Here is a 14,920-nt window from a genome sequence, read left to right as displayed (position 1 = left end):
CTGCTGGTTCTAGGGCCTTAGGACCCAGACGAGAACTTACACAATTGGCTCCTCTGGTTCTCAGGCCTCTGGGTTTGGACTGGACCTACACCATCAGCTCTCCCGGGCCTCCAGCTAGCAGACAGCAGATTATCCAACTTCTCAGCCTTTATAATTGTGTGAGCCAATCCCTCATAGTAAGTCTCTTTCTATATATCTATGTACACATCTTCCTCAACTTACGATGGAGTTACGTCGCAATGAACCCATCATAAATTGAAAATATTGTAAGTCAAAAATGCATTTAATGTACCTAACCTACCAAACATCCTAGCTTAACCTAGCCTACCTTAAACACTTAAAAAAAGTGCTCAGAACACTTACACTAGCCTACAGAGGGGCAAAATCGTCTAACACAAAGCCTATTTTATAATAAAGTGTTGAATATCTCATGTAATGTATCGAATACTGTCCTGAAAGTGAAAAACAGAATGGTTGGATGGGTACAGAATGGTTCTAAGCGTATCGGTTGCTTTCCCTCTTGATCACAGGGCTGACTGGGGGCTGTGGCTCTCTGCTTCTGCCCAGCATCACGGGAGAGTATCCTACCGCATATCACTAGCCCTGGAAAAGATCAGCATTCAAAATTTGAAGTATGGTTTCTACTGAATGCATATTGCTTTCACACCATCATAAAGGTGAAAAATTATAAGTCGAACCATTGTTAAGTCGGGGACTGTCTGGATATCCTATTGGTCCTGTTTTTCTGGAGAACTCTGACTAATATAAGAAGACGTATTCACTGGTCACATTTTAAGAGGGAGCAAATACACTGAGAATTACCGTGGTATTTGCCAAGTGTCCAGACCCGCTAGGTCTGGTATAGTGTGACGATTTGGAGCACAGACTACAATGCTGGACACAGTTGATTAGTTTTGAGCCCTAGCTCTGCCACTTACGAATTAATGTGACTTCAGACAAATCACATCGCCCCTGTAGGCTTTGTTTCTTCATTTAAAAAATTGTGCTGATTGTGACAATATCGAACCCCTACGCCAGGTTCGTGCTATGCAATCCAGAACTGTCAGCTATTTATTTAGTCAAGTCTATCCTAAAGGGTTGGCACTTTGCTGCCCAGCTGGCATTTCCTCCAGCGTGTGGAGCTGCCAGACCTCCGGCTTTGCCCTTTCTCCTTTTCCCATGCCGGATGGAGCTGGTTTTCCTTTCTGACACACACTCCACGGAGGGACTTGGGAAAGGAACAAAGACTGAAGAACAAACCAGTCAATTTTTCCACTTTTTAAGAGTAGCTCTGTCAAAAGGTTAAGCGGGGGAGGAGTTTGCAGCCATTGGCTAAAGTGGGGCTCTCTTTCCTGTCTGTAGACACCCATTAATCCTACCCTCCATGACAGCTCTCCGGCCTTGCAGGCCTGGGATGTCACCCTCTCCCTCCCTGGTCTGTCCCTGGTGTCAGGAACTGCATTCCTCCTTCCATGCCCCACCATCTTCTAGAGAAGAGCTGTGAGGCTGGCACGGGGCGAAGTCAGTAGGTAGTTTGGCACACTGAGGGGTGTCCTGCATTTGCAGCTGCTGAGTGAGGTCTTGGGCCTGACAGGACAGATGAAGCCCTTTGTTCCTGCAAATGGGCCTTTGCTGGCAGTGATGGAGCTAGCCTGCCGTCCAGCCCCGCTCCTCCTCTGCAGCTGCTGCCATTATCCTAAAGTGGTTCTATTGATCTGCTGACTCTCTGTCTCCGGCCTGCTCTCCCTCTCCTCCTCCCTCCCTACTCGGCACCCCATGGTTGAGCTCCTAAACAGTCTGTAGCTAGCCTCACACAGGCAAGGCCTATTTTCCTGGGGTGAATGACGATTTTGAAGTCAGATTAAACAACTGCCCTTGTCTCGTGTGAAAGTGGATATTCCTTTAGGGAGAGCATCTTCAGCCTGGCAAAGGATACATCTCCATTTACCAACCATCCCTTCCCCTGGATTTTAGTTTTTTGTTGCTTCAAGTTTTTGTACAATCTAGGAAGTATGGACAATACAAAAGTTTGATTTCAAAGTTTGCATTTTGGCAAGCTAGAATACATTTTGCAACATCATGCTAATACTTCATTTTAAATGATTAGCAATCATGTTAATATTAATATAGTTTACATGTAATCAAAGTAATTAAAAATTATTCAGCATTTTTGCACAAGACATGGTTATACGTTCCTTAAATGTACGTATTCTTATGAGACATTCTTACCAGTCTTGTGCCACAACTCTTATTATCCCCATTTACAGGGGAGGAGAAAGAAATGACTTGTAATTCATGAGTCTAGCAAGTCCATAGACAGGATGCAAAGCTAGGCCATCTGACACAATACCTTATTTCTCTCCATGTGAAATGCTGCTGATGATACTAAGAATTTAGGCATACATCTGATTAAGCCGTGCTCTACTGCAGGTGTGTTATATATGCTATTACTTATGAAATTCAAGTAGTCTTCTTCAGAGGGGAGTGACCTAGGTGTTCATCACCTGAGTGCTGGCCACCATGAAGAATTTTAACTGAAATGTCCTCGTTTAGTTCCATTGTGGCTCTTACAATTATGTTAAATGTTTTGAGAAAAATTGGAACGGCCATCCTTCAATGGAAACACGAAATCTCAGGACGGTGATTTAAGCCTCTACCCAAAGCCCATGAATAAAACCTGTTGAGAATCTTTGTTCCTGGCGAGATATGAAACCAGAACACAGACCTGGAAACCCGTGGGCACTGATCCCTGGATGCGCCAGGCATCCAGTTTCAGGGCAGGTCGCCAGGAACAATACGGAATTAAGAGGATCAGAGGCTAGGATGCTGTCGTGACCTTTGATTAAACTTATGATCATCTTATGTGCCTTTGCGGAAGGCACATTTAGGAGAGATGTATGTACCTTCCCTGGGCCTAGAATGAATTACTGCCTTGTTAGAATAAGAGTGAAGGGAGGTTTCTGGAAGAACCAGATTCTGATTATTAGTGAAGGCAGGAGAACGGAGCATCAGTGAGACAATCCTTGTACATAATTATTATTTATTACTATTGAACAATACTATCTGTGGTGCACCAATCCGGTTCACTGCCATATATAACATTGACATCCTCTCAGCCCTGCCAAATCAATACCTTCTATTGCAGGCTATAGAGATGACTTTTGTCCTTTATGTGCCCCCACTCCCCATTTTTAAAATGGGAGATGTTTACTGTGGGATATCATTTTTAGTTTTTTTTTTTCATTTTAAGATTAGTGCCTACAGATGTTCTTTGCTTTACAGCAAAATTTGGCTGTATTTTTTAAATTTGATTCACATTATAAAATTAGCGATGTGTTTTTACTAGAAAAAAATAACAGCCAGATTTAATAGAAGATTTTTGGAAAGGAAAGATGAGTGGGGAGGAATGGAAAAGACATAGGACTGAGAATCAGGACGGCTGGGATCCAGTTCTAAGCCTGTCACTATATCACTGGGAGACTGGGCTCTTGTCATGATCTTGGTCCTATGAGAGTTGGGACAAGTTATTCAGCAATCTTTGAGCCTTGGCTTCCACATCTGTACAATGCCAGCTTTGGACTAAATCAGAGGTGTCAAATATGCAGCATGCATACTATCACTTATGATTTCTATGCCTAGAGCAGATATTGCTAATCAGTAGCAGTTCTCTTTCTGATGAAGCCAAAATACAGTCTCAGCACACCTATAATAAATGAGGACTATGTCCTGATCAGAGTTAAAACCTAAAATGGTTGAATTATTTGCTTGCTCAGGTTTCTTCCAGTACGGACATCCCAGGATCCTGAAACAGTCGCTTGCTTCCTGTAGTTTTATGCCGTGAGCCTTCCATATATTAAATGTATCCTTTACATAACTCTCTCAATTTCTTTCAAAAAGAGAAAGCAAGAGAAAAATTCAATAAGATAGAAGACTATTAATGTAATACAAAAATATTCTTATTAAAATGTTGTATTCTTTACTCTACAGCAGATTTGAGCCCAAACCATACTTGTTCTAAATCTATCATAGCTTGGTCTCCCTTCTTCCTGCTTGCCTTGAACAGCTCTCATATATTCTTTCTCCCTGTAATTTTTTGAATTGATTCTTAATAAAAATTCATAATTGTGGCACCAGTTATGTCCTTATCACTTTTGGGGCTGATTTTTTGTAGGCATTGTATGAATAATTTCCATCATTTGTTGCTTCAGAAGAAAAGACCTTATACATGCGTAGTCACAGAAATGCAGAGTGGAAAAAAGACGCACTCTATAGTTGATGCCTAATATTAATTCCTCTGCTGTATTGTTCTGAAAGTGGATACTGAGTGGCTGAGTGTCTCCAATGAATGTTTTAACATGAGTTTACTTCCTTTTGCTATCGTGAAAAAAAATTTAGTTAAGTATACGTGAACAAATAATTCTTTTATGATGCCGTATGGAAAGAACATGCATTTTAAAAGAAATTGGCCTGTTATTTCCAATGTGATCCTATATACCGCAGACTGAAAGTTGTATCGGTCTGCCCTTAATTTTAAGGAGTATCTTTATTTCACCTTACACCTCTTCAGTTACCTAAAAAGTGAAATGCTGATATTCTCATCAAAGGCTGAGTTTTGAGTAAAAATTGGGTAGAAACTTGAACTGAAAGCATGAAGTTTTCATTTTATAATATATACGTAACAACCCCCACAAGACACAAGTTTGCTCTTATAGTTAAAGTTATTTCAAATCAGGTTAACCCAACCTAAACATGTCACATAAAAGACCCATTGCCTTACAGGGAGGGTGGGGCCTCTGAAGGAGAAATATTCATTCTAAATGGAAAGATGAATGAATGAATGAATGAATGAACTCCTTGATCATGAATGAGGGCAGCATGAAATAACATAAGGAGTCCAAGATTTGAGCTAATACAGGCTTGTATCACAATTCCAACTCTGTCATTTCCTTGTGACCTTGAATAACTTTTCAGACTCTCAGATTGCTTAAATTCTCTAAAAATGTTCTCGAAAATCATATGGATGAATAATGTCTGTGCAGGATCAATCTCGCTAAGAATGCCATGAAAGGTTGAAAACATAAAAGAAAACAGATAGATCTGATTATACATTAAACAATTAAACATATTTTCATGCTAAAACAATCATTAATAAAATTAAAATATGCAAATACTTGTGTCTTATGATAGCTGTATCACATAAAGAACATTTATACAGCAGTAAGAAAATGATCTACCCCTTCATGGGAAAGGATCTGAACTGTTTCCTTTAACAAATATTCTTGCAGTGTTTGGAGAGGGCAAGGAGGATTTTCGTCCTCCTTTCCTGGCATCACTACCTCTAAGGATAAGAGAGAGGGAACATTTCTTTTCCTGTTGCTACACCTCTAGCCATACCCTCCTTACAAGCTCTACTGTAAGTGTTGAGGAGACAAGAATTCGATTTATGGGACTACGTTTCATCAATAGGGAAGGTGACTGTTAGCTATAGGTCAGGCCCCTCAAAACCTTTTATTTTTTAACATTGTGGCTTCCGTGTAATAAGCAAAGCCATGGCATGTGCACTGATCTTGCATCTCTCTCGTTTCCAGCTCTTTCCTTCCCTCAATTCTTCTACATAGTGATAAGGCAGGTATTGCCCCTTGGGGGCTGATTGGCTAAGGTAACTTTTAGATTTGGAGCAAAGATGAAGAAAGCCTTATTTTGACCTTCAGGACAAGCAGCATTCTACAACCCAGATTCTACTGGGAGCCTTGTATTTTGTGTGCCTGCAAGGGTAGAGTGGTGATTGCATGCTTGCCTGGGTATTAATAAAGCAGAACCTCTAACCTTTGTCGGGGTCTGACTCCAGTGAGTAGGTGTTACTCCTCAGATACTATTCTGCTGTCCTAAGTTGAGTGAGAGTAACCCACCTTCCACGGGGGAAGTGAAGCCGTGAAGCCACGACAACTTCAGAGCCTGGGCAAAGACCTCTAAGGGTTGCGCTTTAACTTTCTAACCCCATTCCTATGTCTCCAGCAACATCCAGCTAAATTTGGGAACATTTATGGGGCTCAGAATTTCTTGCACTTATTTTCTGAAATACACTGCCAGGTTTTTGAGTAAGGGATTGTTTGAAAACCACCAAATCTCTCTTTCAATTTTGCCAAAATGTGCTGTATTTGGCAGATAATAACTGGACTTTGCAGTGTAAATTTTGGACTTTACCTTTGTGCAGGTTTTTATAAATGTGCACTTAAGCCACCATATACCCAAGATGTCTTTTTTTTTTTTTACTTAAAATGTTGTTGAGAATAAACACATCAGTTCTCAAAATCATATCATCTCCTATTGTGCTTTTCATCCTTGAGTTTTAAACACATCCTGCAATTCATATGGGGAGGTGGATAAGTTATTCATAGTCCTTGATTAGCTTTGTTCACCCATAGCAACGCTTCCCAATGCTGTTAGGGGGATTTAATAGCATTGATAACGAGTTACATACATTGACATGGGAAGGTGACCAGAAGACAAACCTTCACCTAACGTCAGTTTGCATAGACTCTTCTCTATTAATCACCATTAATAAGAAACAACAAGAGACAAAGATTGGGAAGTAAGAAGAAAACTCCTCATGTAAGAAAAAGAATAGACTGAAGGTAATCATCGTTCTAAGCCTTTGCCACCAAAGTCACAGTGAACCTGAGGGATTTGAGGTCAGCAAAGTCTTATCTAGCTCATGCTTCTTTCTCCCCCATTGAGTTGGCGTGACTTGCAAGAACCCGAATGTTCAATCACCAGCCTATGCATTTATGATGGTGGCCTTTGAGCAGCCATGACTGAAGAGAAGAGGGCTGAGAGGCAATGCAGACACCAACCAATGGAAAGACTCATATTTTTATAAACATTGTCCTTCATATACTCAAAACTAAAACGTATAACTTCTCATGACAAGTCTCAAGACCTATTTAATTACATCAACCACTGGATATGATGCTTTCTCCATGCGAATTTAGAAGCCAGAGTTTCCAAGAGGGCCTTCCTAGAATCAAGGTTGATGCCCCTCTGCCCTCTCCTCAGGCTCAGTTTTGGTTTCCATGGGACCTTTCACTCTTCAACCTGGTAAAACCGAGAGAAACTCTGGGGTGCCTTTGACTATTTCTCTGAGGCTAAGGACTTCACCAGGCTCCCTTAAGTAGGCTTTTTGATAACAGAATTTGAAATGTCCCCGTGACAGGAAATTCTCACTGTTATATTTGTGCTTTCCTGTTGGACCCAGTGGATTTTGTTTTCATATTATTATTTAATTTACAGACAGGAAAATCATTTGGATCTGGAGTCCTCTTGATAACACCATTAATGCAATTGCCAGGACTTCCCTGTGGGCACTGTCCAAGTCCCGGGACACTGAATGGCTGTCCTTTCAAAGTTCCAGGTGTTGGTTTCAAGGGTGATCACGTGACATCCCATAATCACATTTATGAAAGGACTAATTAAAAATACAGATGTCTTTAGCTCACAATACCCAGACAGCTGAAATACTTATTAGTTTTTTTAATGTTAAAACTCTATATCCTCACTTCTCTCCAACAAAAAAACTAATAATAGACAACAAAGCCCAGACAGGAGGGCCTACAGTCTTTTTTCTCTCGATAAATGGCATGCTTTGTTTATAGAGAAAACACCTAGTACTTCTACAAATTGGTGTGTTACAAAAATACCTCTTTAGATTACTTTGTTTTCCCTTCCAGAATGGCTCAGACATGGTACTGTTTATCTAGGGCAAGAGGGTTTTGAAAGGTTTGTAGCCCAGCTCTTCCAACACAGAGCTGATGGCCATACAAACATCATTTGTGTCCAAGAACAGAGAACCATTAAGAACCATTCGGCCTTAAGAAGAGAGTTCCTTGTACTGCAAAGGTCAAGTTGTTTCTAACTCCTGGGAGGCAGGAAAAACAGAACTTATTACCATATTCCAAAATGTCCTAGCAATGTGTGGACCTAAAAACTTTGCCGTGATGAATGGAAAACCCTTTATAGACATGTTGGGTTTGCATATGTGAACCAGGACATATATATTTCCCCTGTTCTGGGAGATAAATACTTTAGATTTGAATGTATAGTTAAAATAATGTCAAAAATGCTAAATTTATGTTCTACTAAAATAATGCCCTGTTAAGGTGCAAAGATGTCTTGGAAATGCTGATATGACCTTTTGTTAATTTCCTTTCTTCATTCATTCATTCATTTATTTACTCATTCATTCATTCACTCATTCATTCATTCAAATATACACGACCACTATTTTTGGAGAGATTGCTAGATAAAAGGCACCGTCCGGGGTACTGGTCATGGGTACACAGAGATGAACAAAACTTGCCCTAGAGGAAGTCATATGCCACCAAGAATTACGATCTGTGGTCAGTTTGAAGAACGGACTGGAGAGAGTAAAACTAGAGATTGGAAGGTTAGAGAAATAATCCAGATTTTTGTATAACCCTTTTCTGCAGCCCCAGGGGAGATGATGAAACCTCTTTGGGTAGGAAAGCTGTCAACGTTTTCATTCTTTCACGCCCTCAGAATGAGAATGAAGACTAGGCAGAGCTGGAGAGAGGCGGTACTAACCCCTCCCCTCGCATGAGATTGTCCTTCTTGGTTTTGCTTCTCCGTACTCAGCTCTCAGGGAAATCGTGCATGCTTTTTCTGTCTACCCTCCTCTTCCATTTTATTCATTCCAGAAATATGTTTTTGAGCATCCACTAAAGTACAGACACTTTCCTAGGCACTGGGGGATTCATCAATGGGTAAAAGAGATTCAGCACCCATCTCATAACTCTTACAAACCCTAAGAAACCAAGTAGTCCTACCCTAGAGTTCTAATGCCAATGGCAATTATTGGCTTTGGGAGAAGAGAGAGGAATTTCTAAGAATAGTGCTACTTCTCAGTCTTTATTTTCTCTAAAACTTTTATTCTATTATTTTTCAAGCGTTAAAATATCACTAGTCTTTCTAGTAGAATCCACTGTGGTGAAATGGCTCCTTTTTAACTCTTTTTATTTTTTTGTCATTTGAACTGTTTCATGTCCACCACGAGCTTATGTGTGAATAATGTTAAATCAGATGCTCTCACAAACTCAATAATTGCAACTCGACTATAATTTCTGGCTCAACATCCCTTTACAAATTTCTGTGTTTGCCCCATGTCCCCAAATTTTTGTGTTGTACTTTGGATGTCACTAGATCCATGCATTCTAATATGGTGTCCACATGTGGCTACTGAACACTTGAAATGTGGCCAGTCCAAACTAAAAGGTGCTATAAAGATAAAATACACACTAGATTTCAAGAATTTAATATAAAGAAGAATACAAAGATTATATTAATATCTTCTTGTTGATTACATGTCGGCATGATAATATGTTGGATATATTGTGTTGTGTAAACTATATTATTAAAATTAATTCCACCCATTTCTTTTTACTCTTTTAAATGGAGCTACCAGAAAATTTTCCATTACGTAGAGGCTCTCATTACATTTCTGTAGGACAGCACTGCATTTCTTCCTTGCCATTCCCTATGTTTAAAACATATGAGGTGTCATTGTCAACTCTTTTGGCTGACAATTCACTCCCTTCTTTCCCCCTGGCAAAAAAACAGCACATATGACTGGATATTTATGAGGTCCTGTGCATTGTGATGGATGCTGTGAACAAAATAGTGAAGCAGAAAGAAAAAAATGTCTTCTGCCCTCATGTGGCTTCTGTTTTATAGGAAGCCCCCCAATGGCAGTAGGGTGATCACCTCTGCCCACCACTTAGTTTCAGCAGTGGTTAGACTGAAGTATTTGAGGAAAAGTGCAACCTATTCAAATATGAGCCACACTATTAATGGTCCACCGTTAATCACACGTCTTGTGATCTTAGTGTCTACAGCATCATCAACACAATGCTTTTCAAAATTTTGCAGAAAATCTTTGGACTATTGCTTTGGAAATTAATAGTTGTTTTGAAAAGAAACAAACAAAAAACACATCTGTGGTCAAGGATATTTGGGGAAGTCTGAATTAAAAGAAACACAACACGTCTCTTTACCGCAGTACTTATCAAAGGGCTTGGTCTTCTAAAGCATCTTTATGAATTCCCAACAGTGGGATACCATGAAGATTTCCTAAACATCTTTGACCAAGGATTCTGTTTCTCATGGATTTTTTTTTCTTGGGAATAAAATTGTGCACAATAAACTTTTGGAGATGGTGTTCAGTTGATTTATTCAGCATCTTTAATTTTGATATATTTCCCTAGTTATTAAGCTACTACCTCTCAAGTGTTCAAACCCACATTTGTATTCTTTGTGCATTACGCTGCTGGAGCTGGAACTGTATAACACATTTCTGCTTACCACCTGGCTCCATGCTAGGCTCTGCCAGTAGGGGGAGCTAGAGAGAGAAAGAGAGAGAGAGAGAGAGAGAGAGAGAGAGAGAGAGAGATTGAGAGAAAGACTAGAAGACTAGAAGAAGAAAGGGTGGATGACTTCCTGTTTCTTTTTGCTTCCTGTTTCTCTCAGCTGTGTCCTAAGCAATGCTTCTTCACTGGCTAGCAGTAATTCTTTCCCATCTCAGTGGCTGAATCCCGTTGGCAGCCTTTTTTTCATGCATTTTGTAGAATTAGTGTCATAGCCCCTGTTATGGACTAAATATTTGTGCCCCCCTCACCCTAAATTCATATTTTGAAGCCCCAACTCCCAATGTGATTGTATTTGGAGATAGGGCTTATGAGGAGGTGATAAAGGTTAAACGAGGTCACCAAGGCGGAGCCCTAGTCCAACAGGGCTGGTATCCTTATATGAAGAGATAGCAACACCAGAGCGTTCTCTCTCTGCTATGTGAGGAAACAGTGAGAAGGCAGCTGTCTGCAAGCCAGGAAGAAGTCTCTCACCAGGAACCAAACCTTGCTGGAACCTTGATCTCAGACTTTCCAGCCTCCAGAATTGTGAGAAAATAAATGAAATAAATTTCTGTTGTTTAAGCAACCCCATCCATGGTCTTTTGATATGGCAGCCCAAGCGACTAAGACACCCTCCCTCCCCAATCTGCATCGGCCGGCTGGAACCCCTCCTCAGATGTCTTGAGTTTCAGCTCCAAGGTTTCCCTCCTCTAAGTTTCAAAGTTTTCATCCTTCAAATCTCTTTCCTTTGTTCCCGCAGCCCTAGAGGTGGGAGCTATTTCCTACAGTTGCTACTTTGGGATATCACAGAGTGTTCTCTTTGTTTCTCAGTTCCTCCATACATCATACATTACATTAAATTTTGTATTAAAACAACCTGTGTGGTTTCTGACTCCTGACTGGACCTGTTCAATATACCTTCTTCCTCTGCCCGAGTCTCTAGGCCAACAACCTGTGGGGTGAGCTGGAAAGTTATTTGAAGGAGATCACACCAAATTGTCCCAACATCAGCCCAGCCGGTGCCTCTGGGCTGAGCTGATCCATCTCTGTTCTCAGCCGTCAGGGTGAGCTCTTCTCACTCTCCAGGAAGTTAGAGCCTTAGAAGAAGAGCTTCCATGGAAACAATCTCCCACCAGCCTACCCCTGCTGGCCTTTGCTGTGTGCTTAGCCATGATCAAATAGATTTGAATCTGCCACATTTGGTCTTCTCACTTGGAATCCTGATCTATTAGTTTGACAAAATCATGGAGAGAGGCCTTGACCACACTTCTATTCTCTGATTGGCCTCATGGAAATACAGAGTACTCACTGTTCCTGGCTGGCTACTAGAGTAGCTAAACCTATCTGAAGAGTTGAAGTCTACTAGCTTAACAAGTGTTTGGTTCTCAGAACCTGACTGTGGCTTTTAATTCACCTTTGCCCCTATTGGCATTTTTGCACATGTGTGCACGTTCGTGTGTTGTGGGTCCATCTGTGTCTATAGATGCACATTTGAATATGCATGAGCACGTGTTGTTGTGTAGGTGTATGAATGTGGATGTGGATGTGCTTAAGCTACCTGGGACTGGGCCTACTATTTTTACCACTGCATCTCCAATACTTAGCACAGAGTCTGTGCTAATGGATGTTCAAACATATTTGTTGAGTAAACAAATGGAGGCATGAAAGAATGTACTAACACAAAAGAGAATGAAACTTGTCCCTTGCTTTGTTTAAGGTAGATCCATCTAGATCAGCTCTGTTTGATAGAAATGTAGTGTGAACCACGTGCACAATTTTAAATTTTGTAGTAGCCACATTGAATAGAATAAAAAGGAACAGGAGAAATTAATTTAAAAAATATTTTAAAATTAACCAATATATCTAAAATATCAGTATTTCAATGTAAAATAAATATAAAATAATTACTAATATAATGAATAGAAAATAATTATTACTGAGATATTTACATTCTCTTTCTAAGTCTTTGAAATCCAGCGTATAATTTATACTCACAGCACATATCACTTAAGAGTAGCCATATTTCAAGGGCTTAATAGCCCCTTGTGACTCATAGCTACAGTGTTAGCCAGAGCAGCTCTTGGTAATATCCTGTGAGTGATGGAGAATAGTACGAGACACTTTCTGTTTCCCATTCTGAAAAGTTTCGAGATTAAGAGTCTTAGGAAATGGGGGCCACTTCTTGGATTTGGGGAACATTGGTTGGGAATATGTAACTCTGACAACTCCTCAAATTGCTGCAAAAGTTACACAGTTCAGATCACATCCCCTTCTCTATGCTCCCACACCGGCACTGTGGGGTGAAACACAAACTAGGGCTTTATTCTGAAGCCCCTTGCCCTTTCCCTAAAACCTGATCCTCTTTGATAGAAACCTGTCTTCCACTCTGGAACTTGATCCCTTGTTCTGGAAATCTATGTATATTTTGCCCTGGAACAAGCTCCAACCAATCTCTTTCCTAAGCAAGCTTCAAGTTCAGTCATGTAGAAATAAAAAATAGAAACACATCCACACAGAGAACAGGAAAACTTGTATGTCTCTCTCTTCCTCTATCGTATCTTGCATCTTTCCTTATCACATCTAATACCAGCCATTTTGCATAGGAGTCTGAATTTCCTCCCCACCCTTTTCTTGAGCCAGAGATCCCCTAGGTTCACAATCATCCACCCCTCTCAATACTACATTTTATGGTTGTGACCTTGATGGAAATCCAAATGGCATTGGTGGAAAACCCTATGTCTTCTCTTCCCCCTGTCTCATTGTCTCTGTGATTAGATAAGACAGAATCTCAGAGATGGTTCCATTGGTCTCAGACCATCAGCCCATTACATTCTACTCAGTGTCTTTTTAAATTCTCTAAACTGGAGTCATTCATAACAAGCAGGGGGAAAAAAACTTTACATATTTTTCATTAACATATACTGTTAACTATGCCAGTAAATTATGGATAATTTAATTTAATTTAGACTTAATGGCAACATTTTTCCTCACTAATGAAATGGTTATTTGTTATTAGGAAAATATTTATTGAAGTGGAATTGCGTGATCTCTCACATCACTATTAAACCTTGTTAAACCATTTTTAATTTCAATTTGGGTTTAATTAAGATTCATTAAGCATTTTATTAAATCTAAATTAAATTCTAATGGAAACAGAGTTTGCCAAGGAAAGACGGTTGTGCCCTTCCTTCACTCTCAGTTCTTTCAAAGTGACACAGTGACAGAAAGACTTGGGCTGAAGTGGGACTCCATTATTATTAGTAGACTGGAAAGAATGTGGGCTTTGTAACAAATTGATCATGGTTCAAATTACAGAACTGTGGCTGACTCACCATAAGACCTTGGATAAGTCATATCATTTTTGTAATAATTAGCTTCCTCCCTTATAAGATGAAGATTTCAATATTAGAATAGTTGTGGAGATGGAAGGGCAAGGATTAGATACCAAATGAATATTTATATCTCCTTTTCCTGTCTGAAGCACCTGTAACTCCTTAGAAAATGAAATTTAAAAATAAACTCTTTGGACATTCAGAAGTCAAGATGGTGGCGTAGGCAGACTCTGAACTCACCTCCTCCCGTGGACACAGCCAATTTACAACTACTCGTGGAAAAATTACCCCTGAGACAGAACTGAAAACTGGATAAGAGGAACTCCTGCAACAACGGACAATCTTAACTGAGGTGGAAGAGGCAGAAACTCCCTTCTGGAGAGGAAAAACTCCGCCTTCACAAGCCGCCAGTTTCACGGCCACCGGGAGCAGCTCACAGGTACGCAGCCTCCCTGGAGGCGCGGGGCCCTGAGCCGGGGAGCGCCCCCGCTGTGGGCATTTTGTGGACCCAGCACAATCGAGACCAGCAGCATAATATCTGACTGTGCCTGCTACTAAAACATTGGGGAGCACCCCCAGAAAACCCGGTTCACAAAGAAACTAAAACCGGCTCTTAAAGGGCCCATGTGCAAACTCACCCATTTCAGAAAGCAACCTAAAATCACCAGAAAGAAAGGTGCACAGTGCTGTGGTGAAAAGAGACTCACCTGATAGGCCGTGAGTACATCTCGGTGAGGGGTGAGACCTCTCCAGGGACTGGGACATTGGCGGCGGCCATTGTTGTGGCCTGGTGTGGGGGAGCTGACACAGACGCCATTGGAGTTCTCCCTGGGGCCTGCTAGCCCAGGGTCTGCCCCACCCACTAGAGCACCGATTTAATCCAGCTCAGCCAGGGCAGGCAGCCCACCCTAGAGACTTGCCCCGCCCAACAACAAGCCCTCAGGCAACTTGTGGGCCTGCATAGATTGGTGACTGGATTCTCTGCAGCCTGGCAACTGAGCCGACTTTAGCAGGGCAGGGTGTCCACAAGGAGCGGGTGGAGAGTGTGGGGTGGTGGTGAAGTGTGTGGGGCTCCCGCCGTGGAGAGACTGGGTCCGCTTGGGGAGGTCGGGGAGCGCACACGGGGCAGGACTGTGTTGACTGTGTGTGTGGACCTGTGGGCAGCAGGGC

At 41.1% G+C, this 14,920-nt stretch overlaps 1 long non-coding RNA gene across 2 annotated transcripts in view; it reads right to left on the bottom strand.

Annotated features, from left to right (window-relative positions):
* Positions 1 to 14,673, bottom strand: part of LOC147914220 (uncharacterized) — a 52,693-nt gene extending 38,020 nt beyond the window's left edge. The window contains exon 1 of one of the 2 annotated variants that reach the window (XR_015555587.1): positions 14,458 to 14,673. This is a non-coding gene — a long non-coding RNA (uncharacterized LOC147914220). The remainder of the gene's footprint in view (positions 1 to 14,457) is intronic. The other variant, XR_015555586.1, reaches the window with a different exon arrangement.
* Positions 14,674 to 14,920: the final 247 nt, after the last annotated feature.

The sequence above is a fragment of the Ceratotherium simum genome, chromosome 21 (assembly GCF_057802395.1).
Source record: "Ceratotherium simum simum isolate JZ-2026a chromosome 21, ASM5780239v1, whole genome shotgun sequence".
NCBI lineage: Eukaryota > Metazoa > Chordata > Mammalia > Perissodactyla > Rhinocerotidae > Ceratotherium > Ceratotherium simum.
This window is presented reverse-complemented; position numbering and strand designations above follow the sequence as displayed.